Source organism: Phyllobates terribilis, unplaced genomic scaffold (genome assembly GCF_046119375.1).
Source record: "Phyllobates terribilis strain yellow unplaced genomic scaffold, ASM4611937v1 Scaffold_11__3_contigs__length_659146591, whole genome shotgun sequence".
In the NCBI taxonomy this organism is placed as follows: Eukaryota; Metazoa; Chordata; class Amphibia; order Anura; family Dendrobatidae; genus Phyllobates; species Phyllobates terribilis.
In genome coordinates, this window is record NW_027362771.1 from 119,051,419 (window position 1) to 119,073,369 (window position 21,951).

The window sequence follows — 21,951 nt, forward strand, 5'->3', positions numbered from 1 at the left end:
GATTTCAATGCAAGATTGTGCGGATGGTGGATAAAGAACCTCGACTAACATCCAAACAAGTTCAAGCTGCCCTGCAGTCAGAGGGTACAACAGTGTCAACCCGTACTATCCGTCGACATCTGAATGAGAAGGGACTGTATGGTAGGATACCCAGGAAGACCCCACTTCTTACCCCGAGACATAAAAAAGCCAGGCTGGAGTTTGCCAAAACTTACCTGAGAAAGCCTAAAACTTTTTGGAAGAATGTTCTCTGGTCAGATGAGACAAAAGTAGAGCTTTTTGGGAAAAAGCATCAACAGAGTGTACAGGAAAAAAAAAAAAGGCATTCAAAGAAAATAACACGGTCCCTACAGTCAAACATGGCGGAGGTTCCCTGATGTTTTGGGGTTGCTTTGCTGCCTCTGGCACTGGACTGCTTGACCGTGTGCATGGCATTATGAAGTCTGAAGACTACCAACAAATTTTGCAGCATAATGCAGGGCCAGTGTGAGAAAGCTGGGTCTCCCTCAGAGGTCATGGGTCTTCCAGCAGGACAATGACCCAAAACACACTTCCAAAAGCACTATAAAATGGTTTTAGAGAAAGCACTGGAGACTTCTAAGGTGGCCAGCAATGAGTCCAGACCAGAATCCCATAGAACACCTGTGGAGAGATCTCAAAATGGCAGTTTGGAGAAGGCACCCTTCAAATATCAGGGACCTGGAGCAGTTTGCCAAAGAAGAATGGTCTACAATTGAAGCAGAGCATTGTAAGAAACTCATTGATGGTTACCGGAAGCGGTTGCTCGCAGTTATTTTGGCTAAAGGTTGTGCAACCAAGTATTAGGCTGAGGGTGCCAATACTTTTGTCCGGCCCTTTTTTGGAGTTTTGTGTGAAATGATCAATGATTTGATTTTTGCTTCATTCTCTTTTGTGTTTTTTCCTTGCAAGCAAATGAAGATAATAATACCAAAGAATTTGTGATTGCAATCATTTTCAGGAAGAAACTGAGTATTATCTGACTGAATTGCAGGGGTGCCAATACTTTTGGCCAGCACTGTATATATACACACACATACATATATACACATACACAAACATACATAAAAAAATATATATTTTAACCCCTTAGTGACCAATAGACGTCTTTTTACTGACCTGCGATAAGAGATTAACGTTCCCTGACAGGTGATTATCCTGTACCTGTCACCTGTACATTATAGCTGAAACTTTCTGCATCGGTCACAATCAGTGTTGGCACCGAACATGCACGTTTAACCCCTTAGATTCTGCTGTCAATAGTGACTACAGAATCTAAATAGTTAAGAGTGTGGGGGCTTCCTCTTTAACCCCATCGGTACCCTGAGATCTTGATTGTGTGGTCCTGATGTTTGCCATGGCAGCTCATGGCCAAAAACCAGCCTTAGAGTCTGCCGGCTATAGCGGCCTGTTCAGAAGTTCTCAAAATTTAGGTGGTAAAAATAAACTTTTTCTTCATTCTTGTCATGCCACTTTCCATTATTTCCTGAAAAGAACCAGAAGGGTTAATGAACTACCCGAAAGCAATTTTAAAAACGTTTAGTGGTGCAGTCTTACAATCAATGGGATATGTTGAAACGTTCCAGAGTTATTACTACATAAAGTGACACTGGTCAGATTTCAAAAAATTGGTCTATCACTAAGGGGTTAAACACAAAAAACAGATTTAATTCAATAGGTTATTTTCTGATGATGGCTTCCCTTTAAGCTTGCTTGTTCTCGGCAGCATACTGTCCTGTGTAAACTAAGTGCAGTCTATGTGCACTAACAATAGTGTTAGAGGGACGGTCAGCACAGAATGACTGCTCAAACCAAGTACAGGCGCTCGGTGATTCACAGTGGGGCCAATCATTTATATATACCTTCCCACCTATCTCTACCAGTCTCTTGTTTTATGAAACCAGAGCTGTCAATCAAATAAGGATGGTGGAGATACAGAGAAAACAAGTAGGAGGGAAGATGTATTTAAATAATTCGCCCCGCCATGAAGCCCCGAGCGGCAGGACCTAACTTGAACCGTCATTCTGTGCTGACCGTCCCCGAAACAATCACTCTGTGCACATGGGAAGTGCGGTCGGCTTGTCTAAACAGGCGATTAAACGACTGCAATTGGCTTACATTTAGCCGAACAGCGGTCACTAAACTACCGCAATTGTGCATTGTAATGTAAACTGACGTAAACACCGTCTAACCTGAGTATGTTAGTACTCCTTCCCTTTGCTGATTGGGTGTACAGTTTTGCTCTCCATGCATGCAGTGAGGGCAGGCTCTTCCTGGTGTGATGTAAAATGCCAAAGGAAAAGGGAAGGGATAAATTCAAAGCATGGCACATATCCATATCATAGACGTCCCCAAAGGGCCTTACTGTTCAAAAACACCTTCCATGAACACGCCAGACTGACTTTCAGTGGCGGCCAATATGTAAACAACTAGCTATTGACTGGTATCTTCATAGAAAGGGAAGAACAGATTCCTGAAAGTCAGCTTAACAATAATAGCCACTCAGCTGCTTTCAGATCCATATCAATGCCATTTATAGAGAAAGCAGCCATAGAAATACTGAGCTAGTGAATCTAAAAGGTATGCTCTGACCTTGATCCTCAGGAGGCAAGTAAAGCCGTAGGAGGTTTACATTCTTCCACGTGGCCCAATATAAAGCATGTTATATAAATACATAGACTGAAAATTATATACGTACTAAAACTGAAAACGCTAAACTTACAGAAATTCTGCACCCATGCTTTTCTGAGATGCTAAATGGGTTTGAAAAGGGAAAAGGGTCTGTTTTTCTCCTCTGGGATGTATCTGAAGTTAGTGGTCTTAGCTACAATACCATGAGCATAGGCATAGTGTGGTGCTGACAATGGGCGGAAAAAAAACACCTGTTTTCTAAACTTTTCTAATCCTGTAAAAAAATGAAATTCTATACATAACATTTACAAGGGAAGGCATATTAAAAAATGGCACACAATATACGGTTGGGACCAGAAGTTTCTGGACAGTGACAATGATGAGGTGATAGAAGTGTGTCTTTTAGCATCAAAAGGGACTGTCAGCACAGAATTACTATTCAAACTAAGTCCTGCAGCTCAGTGCTTCACAGCAGGGCCCATAATTTATACACACCTTTCCACCATCTCCACCTCTTTCTTTGATTGACAGCTCTGACTTCATAGAGCCAGAGAAGGGTGGAGATAGAGGGAAACCAAGCAGGTGGGAAGGTGTATATCAATGATTGGCCCCCACCATGGAGCACCGAGCACCTGTACTTGGTTTGAATAGTCATTCTGTGCGGATAGTCCCTTTAATGCAGATGTATGACCAGAATGTCCAATACAAATGGCATATATTAAACAGATCTCTTAGACCTCATGAAGCTGGTGTACATACTTTGAAAAACCATGTCAGAATGGCTGTATATCTAACTTGAAAGTTTTTATGTCAGATATTAAAATGAGCATGCTAGGAGTCCAACTTTTAACATCAGAACTATACAGCAATTCTGACATGAACTGTCAGAGTAAATCAACCTCATCAGGTCTAAAAGATTCATTTAATTATGTATGCAGCTTGCAATTTGAAATATGATGAGAAATTCGATTTAATTCACAATACAAAAATATTGTATCAATAGTTTAAGCATTACACCAGCATTTTTGTTTTTATTTCTCCTTTGGAGTGGTGCCACTAATTCATTGAGGCTTAAAAGTCTCCTCATCTTGACATACTTAACATGTCACTTTCCGCAAGGAGAAACTTTACCCATTGGATACCGGTCAGACGCCTCTCACCCAGCCAAACCAGAACTCACACTTTGTACTGATGATGGGCAGTAGCCCAAAACACAGTGTCTGCAAATTGAGATGATGGTTCTGGCTTATATCTCAAGTCATGTGACAAGGCTCGTTAAAGGGTCGATACTGACTTTATGGATTGCTACTCCCTATAGGTGGCACTAGAGTTCTAGTCCTCTTCTTCTCTGAAGAGACAATTTGTATAATTCAAGTTCACTGATGCTAGTTACCAGCCGCCATCTTCTGCTCTTTCTGGACCCAATCCGCCATCTTGTAACCACAACTTCTGACTGACCGGAAGTTAGAGGTAACGGTCACAAGCTCTCAGTGTAAGTCTATGAAGGCCTCGTTCTGGCTCTCATACACATGCACTTAGAGGTGGCCTCCGGCCGGCCAAGCGAGCACTGGTCACAACCCTCAACCAAAGTGGAGCTGATAAAAGATGGAGAATGTGACTAGCAAGTATACTACTACTATAGGCAGGGAACTTACATTAGTGACACCACTGCAGCAATAAAATTAAAAAACAAAAAAACACTGGAGTGGCGTTTTAAGGAATTTCAGCCATTCACAAACATTTCTCTCAAGTAAAAAGCCTGCTGAGGTCAGGTTACTTATTTGGCCATTGTAGAATATTCCATTACTTTATATTAAACTATTTGGCTGCTTTTGCAATCTGTTTTGGTTATTAGCCATCTGAACTGTCAAGTGCTGACCTATCAGTTTTGCAGCATTTAACTTAGAAAAATATATACATCCCTCGCTCTCCTCAGAATGCCTCCCCTGCTACCGCTATCCACACTCAATGCCAGCCAGCCAGCCATACATGCCATAACATTGCACCACGCCTGACAGGTGATGTGGTATGCTTCAGATCATGAGCCCTTCCTTCTCCAGAATGCTCACTTCTCATCGTTCTAGCATGTTAATCTTGTTTTCATCTGACCACAGAATCTCGTTCCAGTCTTTTTTTTTTTTGCTACGTCTCTAATCTGACCATTGTGCTCTTGAGTTACCAGTGGCTTACATCTCGAGTTAAACCCTCTGCATTTACATTCATGACGGAGTCTCTTGATTGTAGGCTTCCAGAATGATACAGCCCCTCTTCATGAGCGTGTTCTTGTGAAGGGGTTTTCTTTCTGCGATCATCCACTTTGTCTTCAGACTCTTGTAGGCAGTCTGGTGTTGGTGAGCTCCACGGTGCATTGTTATTCTTAGGAATGAGACAAATTGTTGAGCTCTTCTATATCAATGAAGGCATCCTTCACATGCACCGACACCACTTTAAACCACATATTGAGAATTCCCATCTATCAAATGCAAATTCAACACTTGGAATCTGCAGCAGACGCTTTGTCATATAATAAGTAGGTATCAGACTACACCGGAGCATTACCGGCTTATCACTCAATTGCATAAATACATTTGAGTTAGTGAAAATAGAGGGTCCCTAAACGGTGAATGAAATATTTTTGTAAATCCCCATGAATTAAAGCGGAAAGAGTACACCTCCATCACATCTTGGCTTTATTTCATGTCCTTCATAGTGGTGTAGAGGCAAAATCATGAGAGGTGTCACTGTCCAAATACTTCTACACCTATCTATCAGTATATTAAAATGACTAACATTCTACAACTTATACAGTATTCAACGTGTTTGACACCAACTACTGAAACTAAGCCAAGCATACCTCATTTCCATACCAAAAAGAGCCTGCCTTATGCATAAATGTGGCAAACATATTTATAGTCTAAGGCTATGTTCATATGTCCATTAATCATCCAACAGAACGGATCCAGCAGTAATCAATGCTATGCAGAAACACCTTGTATGTGCAGCTAAAAAAAACAACCAAAAAACTGATTTCAGCTGAATCCTCTTTAACATTAAAGTCTATGGAAAATGAATCCGTTAAGTGGCCATCCATTTTCCTTTCATTTCAAATGGATCCGTTTTTTGCTTACTGGATCAGATTAAAATGGAACACAATAGATGGCTAATTAACTGATCCGTTTTCCATAGACTTCAATGTTAAAAAAAAAAAAATTTAGCTGAAATTTTTATTTTTTTTAATACAAGACAAAAAACTATCTGCACAACTTTTTTTGCTGGATTTATTCTAACGGATGATTACTGGACATGTGAATATAGTCTTAGAGCTAAAGAGTAACCGCATTTTAATTTTTATTTCATAAATCAATTAGCAGCTGCCATCTCTTATCTCAGTAATGGGAAAGTCTGTCTTCACTGAATACAGATTTTACCTCAGAATTGAAAATTTTGATAATGACTGATCAATTCTAGCAGAGAAAGAAGCATATTTCTCTGATAAGATAGATTACAAAGTTTCTTATTTTCATGTCTGGTATTGGTTTATGAAATATAAATTACACGACGGTTACTCTTCAAGCTCAGTCAGATCAACCTATACTACCATAGTGAAGGGTCACATGAGATAGTGGGGGGAGAGCTTGCGTACATATACTTTTCTACGATTTGATCCGTATTTTCACATATTTAATTAATGATGCCAAGACTCTCAGCCCTTATTCCTCTGCTTACAAAGAGTGATTAAAAGAAACCTGACAGGATAGTCATGGTGCCCAATCCACGGGCAGACAGTGGCTGAGTTGCTGCAACAGTGCAGGTTTCATTCTGAAATGCGGATCATAAATCATACTTTTGAAAGCTAGCTGGGAAAAATGTGACTCGTGTGACTAGTCTGAAGCTGGTCCCCAGAGGCTTTTTCCACCCTGATCCCTTTGACTGACAGGGCTGGTAACAAGGTGTCTCCTTTGTGTCTAAATTGCTGTAATCTGTCACAAGCAGCAAAGACGCTGAGACAGGATACAGGAGGTGCAGGTGGGTCACCTTTGTTGTGCTCTCCAGTCTGCTAACTCACATACAGAGAGGTGGGCTTTCAGTTTTGGGACAAGGCATGAGTAATGCATAAAGAGAAGAGGGGGAAAGGATGTGCCATCATCTACAAAGCTGGCAGAATTGTGAATGAGGATCCACCCAATAAGCATGCAACCATTAGGTTACTCCAATGCATCACTGCATGTTCAGCACACCTGTAACTCAGACCGGCCTTTGTGATGTCAGGGATGACATTCCATTTGAGTAGGTGCAAAGCATAACGGGCAATTTGAATGGAATATCGGTGGCAATGATTGGCATCTCAAAGCAGGAAAGATATCTATAGAAAGATATATATATATTTTTTTTTTAAATAAAAGTAAAAGTAGGACTTTTTTTTTTTTTTAATCCAAGATGGGATATTGTGGATTACATTTTTAGGCTGTAGAGCATTCAAGCTCCCTGCAGGGTTTTAGCAGATTGGCAGTACCCAAATAATTAAAGCTATGACTGGTGATGGCTAATGCGGGCAAAAGTGTGATCTCCGGCATTGAAACAGATTGGAGTTATGAAAACTGAGTGAGACATGAGACATTAATGACATGTCTGACGTGCCATTATATGTGGCTGCATACCGGATGAAAGTATCTGTATAAGCATTCCAGACTCGCACAGTAACAGGATATTCTGGTTAGACTACTTTTGGTTTTTAATTCTGTCAGGGTAGATCATACGTTCAAAAAAATACCCTCTTAAGAATCTCCTGCAGCTTATTTCCTATGGAGTGCACCACATCTAGTCTACAGAGTCCTGAAGGCAGCCTGTTGTCATCAGGTTTATCTGGGGGCTGCATAAAGTAGGGACAGATCAAAATTTCATAAAATCCCTGGATATTTTCTAAGGCGCTGTAGTCTGTTATGTGTGAATGCGCCATGCCATCAGTATTCATGGGCTACCCTGAACGACACCCATGTCTATATGCACAGCATAGTGAGAAAACTATTAATCAGCATTGGGTGGGCGAGGGGAGCCACAGCTCCTGAATACAAGGACTCAAGCAGGCAGAAGTTGACCAGCATTTTCACTACACTGTGTATAGGGATATAGGTATCAGTCAGCGATCGCTCATGAATATCGAGGACTTATAGCTGCAGAAGATAACCAGGGAATTATGAAAATAGTGCCAAGTAAAAAATAGCATGTGATACGGTGCTAGGATCAGGATCTGTCACTGCTTCATGCCACCCTCAGACAGGGCATGATAAACCTGGTGCAGACTCCATTCAAACGGTGCACTAAAAGACTCAAGGACCTTACAGCATATGAGCAGATAATTGGCAGCATGGAAAATAGTGAAAGGTGTACAAGAAAAAGTAAAGCCATAATGCCAGTGTGCTCTTCTTTTCTGTCATCACCTGAGTCCCAGGAGAAAGATTTCTGTCCATATACAGAAGACGGTCAAGTGAGAGGATGTATGACATAAAATATTGATCAGGCCCGGAATTGTGGAGGCATAAATGAAACATGTAGCAGTTTCTCAGCTGTCACCACTGCACCATTTGTAAGAAAGCTGTCTGCATGTATAGCACAGTAATTCACAGCTCAATGACGTGCTCTAAAGGATGCAGACATTCACCAAGTGACAGGTTTTAATCATACAAACATAGCTGGAACCCAAATGTGCTGTCATATGTAGACCAGTCTATCGCCTCTGTATCTCAGCTGGGGTTCGACGACCATCTCGTACATATAAGCAGATCATTCCAAGCATGATAAAAAACCTTGCACATCTCTAGAGAGCCGCTCACACAGACATGACATTGCCATTGACTGTCATTCAACTGTGTTCATAAAAATAATAAAACTTGGCTCAAGCACAACATTCCTTTGATATGCGCTCATTTGTGCGAAGGCAAGCGAGCCAGCAGACTCATTCTGTCACCCTCAATCTCCGCACTGAAAATAGTTCAGTAATTAAAGGAAAAAATCCTGCAGAAAATACTTCAGTAGATGTCCCCAAGATGAAACTTCTACCAAAATCTATATTCTGCTAAAATAAATTAAACGTAGAAATTTACAATCTGAAAGATTTTCACAAGATTTGTAGCAAATGGGACGAAAAGCTCTACTGCATCAATAAGCTCCGGCATACAGTCTGATTTCTGTAACTAGGGATGACCTTGTGCCCTATTCTGGGCAAAAAACAAGAAAAGCTCCCCCTACGCCAATAAGATGTTCATGGTAGTATAGCTTCATAAGTCAAAGGACAACACACAGTTAAAATAAAAATGAGTGCAAAGTTTAGTGCAAATACACCAGTACAGAAAGCAGCAATGTTTCAGACAGGTGCAATGGTGTGATGAGTGCCTTTATCAACCGGAAAATGGTTACAGATGTATAAGACATACCGTATATTCCGGCGTATAAGACGACCTGGTGTATAAGACGACCCCCCTACTTTCCTGTTAAAATATAGAGTTTAGGATATATTCACCGTATAAGACTACCCCTTTTCCAACGCATACCAAACACCGGTAAAAATTAAAAAAAAACAGATTTGAATTTAACATGGTCCTTTTTTAATTTAAATTCTTATGACATGCAGGTATATAGCAGGAAAACTGTCACTCATAAACATATTAAAATAGGGGGGACCCCACATCATTTTTTGGGGGGGTCCCCCATTCTAATAGCTAGTAAAGGCTAGGTATTCAGCTGGGGGCTGATATTAGTAGCCTGGGAAGCTCCGTGGGTATTACCCCCTTCCCAGACTTCAAACATCTGCCCCAGCCGTCTGCTTAACCTCCGCTAGAGACTATAATGATGGTGGATCCCACGCCAATTTTCTTTTTAAAAAATCCTTTATTTTATTTTAACACTAAATGACAATTGAGGGGTTAATAAAGATGCAGTCCCTAAATTATTAATTTTGTAATTAATTTTTCCCAAAAATGTTGACGTGGGCTTCGCCATATTTTTGTGTCCAGCCAGGTACAGCAGGCAGGAACGGGCTGCCCCCAACCACCAGCTGCCTATTTGTACCTGGCCAGACACAACAATATAGGGAAGCCCTTTTTTTTTTTTAAATTATTTCATGAAATAATTAAAAAAAAAAGACGTGGGGCTTCGCCCTATTTTTGTGTCCAGCCAGGTACAACTAGGCAGCTGGGGGCTGGAATCTGCAGCGCAGGGAGGCCCAAGCTTTCTGGGCCCCACCCGCTGCAAATTGCAGTCCGCAGCCGCCCCAGAAAATGGCGCGTTCATAGAAGCGCCATCTTCTGGCGCTGTACCCAACTCATCCAGGGCCCTGGTGCGGTGGCTCACTGGGTAATAAAGGGGTTAGGGCCAGCTTGGCATTATCAGCTGGCCCTAAGCCCGAAATTCATGGGGTCACGCCAATATTAGACATGACCACCATGAATTTCTAGTAAAGTATTTAAAAAAAACACAACACCCAGAATAAAGTCCTTTAATTGAAATAAAGACACAATTTTTTAATGTTCTAAATTAAACCATACTTACCGTCACGCCCATTCCAGCTGAAGCCAACGATCTCCTGCAATAAAAGTAAAATAATAAAGCTACATCATCCTTACCTTTCCATGGTTCCCAGGACCGGTCCAGCTCTGCTACATTCACATGACAGGCTGCACCGCAGCAGAACGCTGCCGTTCAGCTTGCCATGCGGCAGACACTGAGAAGCGTAGGCATGCTTGTGCTCCTCAGTGTCTGACTGTGACGGCATCCAGATGAGCCGAGATCATGTCCAATGAACTCGGCTCACCTCATGCACGTCACTGACAGCGTGGGAAAATTCTCCTGCTCCCCGCATGCGCAGTAGAAGTTTCCCACGCTGTCAGTGACGGACGTCCAGGAGGTGAGCTGAGTTCATTGTCGGCTCATCTGGATGCCGTCACAGCCAGACACTGCAGAGCGCAAGCATGCCTGCGCTTCTCAGTGTCTGCGGGATGACAGGCTGGATGGCGGCGTTCTGCTGCGGTCCAGCCTGTCATCTCGATGTAGCAGAGCTGAAGCTGTCGTGGGAACCATGGAAAGGTAAGGATGATGTTGGTTTATTATTTTTCTTTTATTGCAGGAGATCGTTGGCTTCAGCTGGAATGGGCGTGATGGTAAGTATGGTTTAATTTAGAACAATAAAGAATTGTGTCTTTATTTCAATTAAAGGACTTTATTCTGGGTGTTTGTGTTTTTTTTAACTTTGACTATGGGGTTAGTAATGGGGGTGTCTTATAGACGCCTCTCCATTACTAACCTGGGCTTGATGTCAGCTGGCATTATAAGCTGACATCAACCCCAACCCTATTACCCCCTGCCACCGCACCAGGGCAGCGTGGAAGAGCGAGGCTAAGTGCCAGAATTGGCGCATCCTGTGGATGCGCCATTTCTGGGACGGCTGACGGCTGGTGTTTCTAGCCTGGGAGGGGGCCAATATTCATGGCTCCCTTCCTGGGCTATTAATATCAGCCCCCAGCTGTCTGCCTAGCCTTTGCTAGCTATTAAATTAGGGGGGACCCCACGTCATTTTTTTTGGGGGGTCCCCCATTTTAATAGCTAGTAAAGGCTAGGTATTCAGCTGGGGGCTGATATTAGTAGCCTGGGAAGCTCCGTGGGTATTACCCCCTTCCCAAGCTTCAAACATCTGCCCCAGCTGTCTGCTTAACCTCCGCTAGAGCCTAAAATTAAGGGGAACCCCACGCCAATTTTTTTTTAAATAAATCCTTTATTTTAACACTAGATGACAAGTACAGTAACCAACACTGTCACTGTACTTCATATATATGTGACTGACATGTTTCTATCTATCTAATCTATGTGTGAAGCTCTATTCTGTCTGTTATAAATTGTCGGGTACCGCTGCTGAATTGCCGGCCGGCTTTTTTAAAGAGACGGTGCATGAAAACACTATTATTTGTTTTAATAAATCCTTTACACTAAATGACAAGTACAGTAAGCAATACTGTCACTGTACTTCATATATATGTGACTGACATGTTTCTATCTATCTAATCTATGTGTGAAGCTCTATTCTTTCTATTCTAAATTGTCGGGTGCCGGCTTATGCCGCTGCTGAATTGCCGGCTTTTCATATATTGTCACAGAAGCGATGCGAACTTCCCTGCTCCGGACACAGCGCAGCGCTTCTGTGACAAGTGAAAGCTGTCGGCACAGAAGCCCTGCGCTGTGTCCGGAGCTGGGAATACGCAGCGATGTGTCAGTTTCAGCACAGAAGCGCTGACTGTCTGGACCTACCGCCGCCGTATTTTAACTCCCTCCACCTTATATTAACTCCGACATGGCAGGGATACGGCCACGGCAGCTTATTAACACCCCCAGAGTATCCCCGCATGTCAATTTCTGAAAGTTCAAAAGCATTACCGGCGTATAAGACGACCCCAGACTAGACAGAAGATTTTTCAGTCTTCAAAAGTCGTCTTATACGCCGGAATATACGGTAATTGTGAAAATTGATGCTACTTTCTCTAATGACAATATTGGAGTCTCAATTAACTTTGCACAATATGAACTGTACTGTCCTGACTATGCTTTAGAGGATTTGATGGTGGATTAAAGTGGGGTCCCAAACGCTAATATATTGCACCATCACTCAAACATTTGCGTTGTATTTACATGCGCCGAGTTCAGGCCGTTGAACGAGCGCGATCAACAACATTAAAGTCATTCAGCGCTCGTTTCCCCGCCTCTTTATACAGGCTGATGAAGAATGATGGCACAGAACTATCACTAATTAATCAGTCAGTGCTGCCAGCTGTGGGGAGTTACAGTTCATTGAGGGAACCAACTGGCCAAGAATGTCTGCAAACCTAAACCCTATTGAGCATTTGTGGGGCATCCTCAAACAGAAGGTGGAGGAGCACAAGGTCTCTAACATCCACAAGCTCCGTGAAGTCATCATGGAGGAGTGGAAGAGGATTCCAGTGGCAACCTGTGAAGTTCTAGAGAACTCCATGGCCAAAAGAGTTAAGTCAATGCTTGAAAATAATCGTGGCCACACAAAATATTGACATTTTGAACACAATTTGGCCATTTTTGCTTAGGGGTGTATTCATTTTTTTTACCAGCGGTTTATACATTAATGGTTGTGTGTTGAGTAGTGTTGAGCGATACCTTCCGATATCAGGAAATATCGGATCGGGCCGATACTGAAAAAGTATCAGATATCGCCGATTCCGATACCGGAAACCAATGCAAGTCAATGGGACAGAAATATCGGAATGAAAATAAACCCTTTCTTTCCTTGTAGGTTAATTCTACATGAAGGAAAACAACTAACAATAATGTAGAATGTATTGGGGGAGGTGGTTGCCCAAATCGATGGGAACAGTGCTCACAGTGAAACATGAAAAGCCGGCAATTCAGCAGCGGCATACGCCGGTACCCGACAATTTAGAACAGAAAAAATAGAGCTTCACACATAGATTAGATAGATAGAAACATGTCAGTCACATATATATGAAGTACAGTGACAGTGCTTTTTGGAAGTGCATTGAGGTGAAGGGTACATTGCTGGAAAAGGAAAAAAAAAAAAAAAAAAAACTCTTTAAATCTCTTAGTTTGCGAGTGTGAACGAGCTGCGTGTGTCCAGAGTGTAAGTGCGAACGAAAGTAAGTGTGTGACTTGTTTTTCAGTGACTTTGGATTCAGGGAGTTTGGAAGGGAGGACTTAGGACTGAACTGCTGACTGTATTTCATTCTTTCTTTACTTTACTTTTTACTTAATTAATCCACCTGACCTACTTATCTGATTTCCCCGTCCATACTTAATTGATCCCCCGTCCATACTTAACTGATCACCCGCCGATATCTAATTGATACACTTGCACATCCCTAATTGATCCCCGTCCATACACCTATATATAAATAATTGTGTTTTGTACTTGTATATATATACTGACTGTATCCCCATATTCAGAATGACGTCCATGTTGGCCGGAGCCGTGCAGTGTACATCTTGCGCAATGTATGCATTCCGTGAGCAACCGCTCGAGGATCCATACTGCTGCGAGAGATGTGAGCATATCGTGCACTTGGAAGCCCAAATTCTGGATCTAAGTGCTCAGGTAGCGATACTGAGGAGCATCGACAACATGGAAAGGAGTTTGCTGCTCACCGAGCAGACACTCAATGGGTCAATACTGGGGGTGGAGCATAGAGGGGAAGTGCAGGCTGAACAGGCAGGGAGCTGGATAACAGTTAGAAGGGATAGAGGGAAGAAGTATAGGAAGGCTGGTTCAGAACCGGCATTATTGAAGCAAGACTGATCCTCTGACCGCCGGGGGAGTGTATGCTCCAGTAATGAGGGGGAGGGGGGGGAAGTGTAGGGCAGGCAAGACAGGTTCTGGTAGTGGGTGACTCTATTATTAGGGGGACAGACAGGGCAATCTGTCACAAAGACCGGGATCGCCAAACGGTGTGCTGCCTCCCTGGCGCTCGAGTCCGACACCTCGCGGATCGGGTTGACAGGTTACTGGGTGGAGCTGGCGAAGACCCAGCGCTCATGGTCCACATCGGCACCAATGACAAAGTGAGTGGTAGATGGAGGGTCCTTAAAAATTATTTCAGGAACCTAGGTAGGAAGCTTAGGGCAAGGACCTCCAAGGTAGTTTTCTCAGAAATACTACCAATCCCGCGAGCCACACAGGAGCGCCAACGGGAAGTTAGGGAGGTGAATAAGTGGCTAAAGAGTTGGTGCAAGGCAGAAGGGTTTGGGTTCATGGAGAAATGGGCCGACTTCGCGGTCGGCTACAGGCTCTACCGTAGGGACGGGCTGCACCTCAATGGGGAGGGTGCAGCGGTGCTGGGGAAGAAGATGGCTAATAGGTTGGAGGAGTTTTTAAACTAGAGACGGGGGGGGGGGAACCAAGGAAATAGGTGGGATGTGAGGCAAGCAAGGGGGAAGGGGAGAAGTGAATATAATGAGGGTGGAGAGGGGGGTGGGGATAGTACAGTTAGATCGTTAGAGAAGAATAGGATGCTAAATAACCCCAAAGTTTTATCTTGCATGCCGACCAACGCAAGAAGCCTGACCAATAAGGCGGATGAGCTGCGGGCGCTTATATCGGAGGAGAGGTATGACATCGTAGGTATAACAGAGACTTGGCTAGACGATAGCTACGACTGGGAGGTAAATTTATTAGATTATAGTTTATTTAGAAGGGACCGGAAACAGGGGAAAGGCGGAGGAGTCTGCTTATATGTAAAGTCATGTCTAAAACCCAGACTAAGGGAAGATATAGGAGAGGGAGAAGAGGGGGTCAAGTCCATGTGGGTAGAGATAGAGGGGGCAAAAAATAATAATAAAATATTACTGGGGGTCTGCTATAAGCCACCAAATATAACAGAGGAGAATGAGAATCTGCTATTAGGACAAATAGACAAAGTAGCAAAACATAATGAAGTGATTGTAATGGGGGATTTCAAGTACCCGGATATTGACTGGGAAACAGAAACCTGTAGATCTCAGAAAGGAAAAAGGTTCTTGACAAATACTAAGGATAATTATCTCTCCCAACTAGTGCAGGAACCAACGAGAGGGAAGGCAGTGTTGGACTTAATATTGACTAATAAGCCGGATAGAATAACTGAGGTACAGATAGGGGGGCACCTAGGTAATAGCGATCATAATATTATCGACTTCAAAATGCCCTTCAGTAGGGTTATCAATAAGGGAACAACAAAAACAAATTTAAGGAGGGCGAAGTTTGATCAGCTGATAGAAAACCTTCAACTTATTGACTGGGACAACGTACTTAATCAATGGAATACGAATAGTAAATGGGAAAACATCAAAAGAATTCTGAATACTCCGTGCGAGAGGTATATACCGTATGGGAATAAAAGGGCCTGAAATAAGAAGAAACCAATATGGTTGAACAAGAACGTAAAAGGGGCGTTAAATAGCAAAAAAGAGGCATTTAAGAGATTAAAAAAGGAAAACAGTAAGGAGGCACTAAAGTGTTACAAGGAAAAAACGAGAACCTGTAAAAAACAAATAAAAATAGCGAAGGAGGAAACAGAGAAACGTATTGCTAGGGAAAGTAGATCAAATCCCAAACTGTTCTTTACGTATATAAATAGTAAAAGGATTAAATCGGATAATATTGGACCGATAAAAAGTGAGGAAGGCAAAATCATAGAGAAAGATGAGGATAAAGCTAATCTATTAAATAATTTTTTTTCGACAACTTTCACAAAGGAAAAAGAACTAACAGGAGAAATGAGAAGTGACAAACTTAATCCTCCACTAAGTATGACAAATCTAACCCAAGTTGAGGTACAGAAACGCCTCAGTAACATTAAAATAAACAAATCACCAGGACCTGATGGCATACACCCAAGGGTACTAAGGGAACTAAGTAATGTGATAGACAGACCGTTATATCTTATATTTAAGGACTCTGTTGAGACTGGGTCTGTGCCACTTGATTGGCGACAGGCGAATGTAGTGCCAATATTCAAAAAGAGAATCAAAAAGTGACGCCGGAAACTATCGGCCGGCGAGTCTGACGTCCGCTGTGGGCAAAATTTTTGAAAGCTTCATTAAAGAGGCAATTACGGAGCATCTTGATGCTAATAATCTTTTAATCCCGAACCAACATGGATTCATGAGGAATCGCTCCTGCCAAACAAACCTGATTGACTTCTACGAGGAGGTTAGCTCTCGGGTAGATCAGGGGGAACCAGTGGATGTCGTGTATCTCGACTTCTCAAAAGCGTTCGATAGCGTGCCACATAATAGGTTGGTATACAAAATGAGAATGATGGGGCTGGGGGAAAATGTCTGCAAGTGGGTAGCTAACTGGCTAAAGGATAGAAGGCAGAGGGTGGTTATAAATGGAATATACTCAGATTGGGTAAGCGTCACTAGTGGGGTACCACAGGGGTCTGTACTAGGCCCAATGTTATTTAATATCTTTATTAACGACATAGTCAACGGGATAAATAGTAAAATATCAATATTTGCAGATGACACAAAGTTATGTAAAACAATTAATACAAAAGAGGACAGTGCAGACCTACAGAGGGATTTGGATAAGCTGGGTAGGTGGAGCATTAAATGGCAAATGAGGTTTAACGAGGAGAAATGTAAGGTCATACATATGGGAAGGAAAAATGGAAGTCACCAGTACTCACTGAATGGGAAATCATTGGGGAATTCAGAGATGGAGAAGGACTTGGGCATCTTGATTGATGGCAAACTAAATTGGAGTGCCCAAAGTCAGGCCGCTGCTGTAAGGGCAAACAGGGTAATGGGATGTATCAGAAGAGGTATAGCTGCAAAGGATGAGAACATTGTTCTTCCACTGTACAAAGCACTGGTCAGACCACACTTGGAATACTGTGCTCAGTTATGGGCCCCAATATATAGAAAGGATATAAATGAGCTTGAAAAGGTACAAAGCAGGGCAACAAAATTAATAAAGGGAATGGAGGGACTGCAATACCCAGAGAGGTTGGCAAAACTAGGACTATTCAGCCTGGAAAAGAGAAGGTTGAGGGGGGACATAATAAATGTGTACAAATATGTTAGGGGACAGTATAGAGATCTTGCCCGGGATTTGTTCAAAAGGAGGGATATTACGGTAACAAGAGGGCATTCACTAAGACTGGAAGAGAAAAGGTTTCAACACCAGCATAGGAAGGGGTTCTTTACGGTAAGAGCAGTGAGGATATGGAATTCACTGAGTGAGGAGACAGTAATGTCGGATTCACTAAACCAGTTCAAGCGGGGACTGGATGCATTTCTAGATACCAGGCAGATTTCAGCGTTTACTTAAAAATAAAATAAAATAGTAGGTTGATACAGGGATTTATTCTGACTGCTGGTTTCAGATTTGGGAGGGAATTTTTCCTCAGGTGAAGATTGGCTAAATCATTTGGGGTTTTTGCCCTCCTCTGGATCAACTTTAGCAATTACAGAACTAACAGGTCGAACTTGATGGACGCAAGTCTTTATTCGGCTTTACAAACTATGTTACTATGTTACTGTACTTGTCATTTAGTGTAAAGGATTTATTTAAAAAAATAATAGTGTTTTCATGCACCGTCTCTTTAAAAAAGCCGGCCGGCAATTCAGCAGCGGTACCCGACAATTTAGAACAGAAAGATAGAGCATCACACATAGATTAGATAGATATATATGTGATTGACATGTTTCTAAGTACAGTGACAGTGTTGGTTACTGTACTTGTCATTTAGTGTTAAAATAAAGGATTTATTAAAAAAAAAAATTGGCGTGGGGTTCCCCGTAATTTTAGTCTCTAGCGGAGGTTAAGCAGACGGCTGGGGCAGATGTTTGAAGCCTGGGAAGGGGGTAATACCCACGGAGATTCCCAGGCTACTAATATCAGCCCCCAGCTGAATACCTAGCCTTTACTAGCTATTAAAATGGGGGACCCCCCCAAAAAATGACGTGGGGTCCCCCCTATTTTAATAGCTAGCAAAGGCTAGGCAGACAGCTGGGGGCTGATATTAATAGCCCAGGAAGGGTGCCATGAATATTGGCCCCCTCCCAGGCTAGAAACACCAGCCGTCAGCCGCCCCAGAAATGGCGCATCCATAGGATGCGCCAATTCTGGCACTTAACCTCGCTCTTCCCACTGCCCTGTAGCGGTGGCAGTGGGGTAATAGGGCTGGGGTTGATGTCACCTTATAATGCCAGCTGACATCAAGCCCAGGTTAGTAATGGAGAGGCGTCTATAAGACACCCCCATTACTAACCCCATAGTCAAATTTACAAAAAAACACAAACACCCAGAATAAAGTCCTTTAATTGAAATAAACACGCAATTCTTTATTGTTCTAAATTAAACCATACTTACCATCACGCCCATTCCAGCTGAAGCCAACGATCTCCTGCAATAAAAGTAAAATAATAAAGCTACATCATCCTTACCTTTCCATGGTTCCCAGGACAGCTTCAGCTCTGCTACATCGAGATGACAGGCTGGACCACAGCAGAAAGCTTCCATCCAGCAAAATTGGGCAAACTTTGAAAGTATCCCCAAGTGCAGTTGCAAAAAACATCAAGCGCTACAAAGAAACTGGCTCACATGAGGACCGCCCAAGGAAAGGAAGACCAAGAGTCACCTCTGCTTCTGAGGATAAGTTTATCCGAGTCACCAGCCTCAGAAATCACAGGTTAACAGCAGCTCAGATTAGAGACCAGGTCAATGCCACACAGCGTTCTAGCAGCAGACACATCTCTTCAACAACTGTTAAGAGGAGACTTTGTGCAGCAGGCCTTCATGGTAAAATAGCTGCTAGGAAACCACTGCTAAAGACAGGCAACAAGCAGAAGAGACTTGTTTGGGCTAAAGAACACAAGGAATGGACATTAGACCAGTGGAAATCTGTGCTTTGGTCTGATGAGTCCAAATTTGAGATCTTTGGTTCCAACCACCGTGTCTGTGTGACGCAGAAAAGGTGAACGGATGGACTCTACATGCCTGGTTCCCACCGTGAAGCATGGAGGAGGAGGTGTGATGGTGTGGGGGTGCTTTGCTGGTGATACTGTTGGGGATTTATTCAAAATTGAAGGCATGCTGAACCAGCATGGCTACCACAGCATCTTGCAGCGGCATGCTATTCCATCCGGTTTGCGTTTAGTTGGACCATCATTTATTTTTCAACAGGACAATGACCCCAAACACGCCTCCAGGTTGTGTAAGGGCTATTTGACCAAGAAGGAGAGTGATGGGGTGCTACGCCTGATGACCTGGCCTCCACAGTCACCAGACCTGAACCCAATCGAGATGGTTTGGGGTGAGCTGGACCGCAGAGTGAAGGCAAAAGGGCCAACAAGTGCTAAGCATCTCTGGGAACGCCTTCAAGATTGTTGGAAGACCATTTCCGGTGACTACCTCTTGAAGCTCATCAAGAGAATGCAAAGAGTGTGCAAAGCAGTCATCAAAGCAAAAGGTGGCTACTTTGAAGAACCTAGACTATAAGACATATTTTCAGTTGTTTCACACTTTTTTGTTAAGTATATAATTCCACATGTGTTAATTCATAGTTTTGATACCTTCAGTGTGAATGTACAATTTTCATAGTCATGAAAATACAGAAAAATCTTTAAATGAGAAGGTGTGTCCAAACTTTTGGTCTGTACTGTATATAGACAGCACATACGCACAGGCGCATAAGTACATACAGATACACGTATACAGAGCTCCTACATACAGACATGCATAAACGGAGCACATACATACAGTCCATGGACAAAGCACATACATACTGACACATGTATGGACGGAGCACATACAAACAAACAACATATAATGGCCCCCCACACAGCCCTTCACACAGTATATTTGGCCTCTACACAGTCCTACAAACAGTATAATGGCTCCCACACAAACCGTCACACTGTATAATAGCTCGCCCCCACATAGCCCTCCATAAAGTACAAAGGCTCCCATGTTACCTTCCATATAGTATAATGGCCAGCGCATAGCCCTCCAAATATTATAATGGTCCCCACACAGCCCACCATATAGTATAATGGGCCCCACACAGCCCTCCATATAGTATTATGGTCCACACACAGCCCTCCATATAATATAATGGGCCCAACACAGCCCTCCATATAGTATAATGGGTCCCACACAGCCCTCCATATAGTATAATAGCCCTCACACTGCCTTCCATATAGTATAATAGGTCATCAATTGTTTAGTCCTGGACCACCTTTTTTAACATGCTGCCAATTGGTGGAGGTCCAGGATCGGAGACATCTCTCCAATTGCTCACTTCTGCAAACAGTAGCTCTCTGCTCTTGCATGTGCATGGGCTCCTAGAAATGCATGTTGAGCATATCAGAGCAGTGTTTTGAGCAATCAAAAGTGTCTCAGGACCACACCTTCCATCGATCAGCAGCATATTTAAAAGGGGGTTTCCCACGTAGTTCACTTTAATCAAAAGATTTTGGAATAATAATAACTTCCACAATTGGATGTGTTTAAAAAATGTTTCTGTGCTGAGATAATCTTATAAATGTTCCCCTGCTGTGTACTGTGTAATGGCTGTGTCTGACCGTACAGGAACATGATCTGATCAAACCACAGCTCCTGGGCAGGGGAGGGGACAAAATAAATACAGACAATACAGCGCAGGATCACAAATTAATTTTTCTTTGAGCTAAAACATTGTTTAAAAACAGGCAGTGAAATGTTTTACCTCACAGAAAGACTCAGCTGTGATCCCGTGCTGTCCTGTCTGTATATTCTTTTGCTTCCTCCCCTGCCCAGGAGCTGTGGAATGATCAGACCATGTTCCTGCACGGTCAGACACAGCCATTACACAGTACACAGCAGGGGCACATTTATAAGAACAGGAACATTTTTTAAACACATCCATCAAACTGTGGAACTTCTTACTCCAAGATCTATTGATTAAAATAAACTTTGTTTATGGGATAATGCCTTTAAGTAAAACTTATCAAAAATAAAGATTTTAGGTAACCTTCAGATTTATTAAATGAAAGGTACCCTTTATTTGCCCCAAGTAAGTGGGTTTTAACACTTTCTTTTACATCTTCCCAGAGTCTCAGTTTCTATCAACTAAACTTTAATGGAAGAAACTACTTAAAAACTGTGCAGAAAACCATCTCAGCAATGCCAATCTAGAGACCGTTCTCCTTAGCAAACAGAATAATAATTGTTCCATTAGCAGATGGCACCGATATCTCCAGTGTCATGAGATACAATGAGGTCTCCTGACAACCGTATCCTAAACATTAAACAAGCAAAACTGTTATCGATTGTTCTAGCAAACTCATGAAGAGTATTAGAGCTTTTGGAGCCCAAACTATGGCCAGACATAAATTGCTTTGAGAAGTCTGAAAGGTCACAAAACTTTTGCGCTAAGTGGAGTTGCACAAAAATCGAGACTTTAGGCGTTATCCCATTAGTTTCGCCCAGCTCTGCCAAAAAAGACACTGCTGTGGTGGAACAGGGGAATAACACAACACCCTGTCTAATTCATGACGAGCTGTAATGTTTCATACACCAGAAATCTTTCTCCAGTCCCTGACTGGAGTAAGATTTGTGGAGAGGAGCACGCCACTTCTCAGATGGTTCTGATTCATTAAGAGGAGTGTGCTTCGCAATGAATCAGAAGCGTCGTGACTAAAGCATACCCATCATCAATGCTGGCGAGAATATTACCGGTCTTGATGAATCGGGGACCCATGCTTTACTTTACAGTTCTGGCATCAAGAAAAGTCGGTTGCCATCTGTTC

The 21,951-nt window shown here is 42.7% G+C and overlaps 1 protein-coding gene across 5 annotated transcripts in view; it reads right to left on the reverse strand.

Moving 5' to 3' along the window:
* CDK17 (cyclin dependent kinase 17) overlaps positions 1-21,951 on the reverse strand; it is a 170,226-nt gene that overhangs the window by 69,387 nt on the left and 78,888 nt on the right. The gene's annotated exons all lie outside the window — the stretch shown is intronic.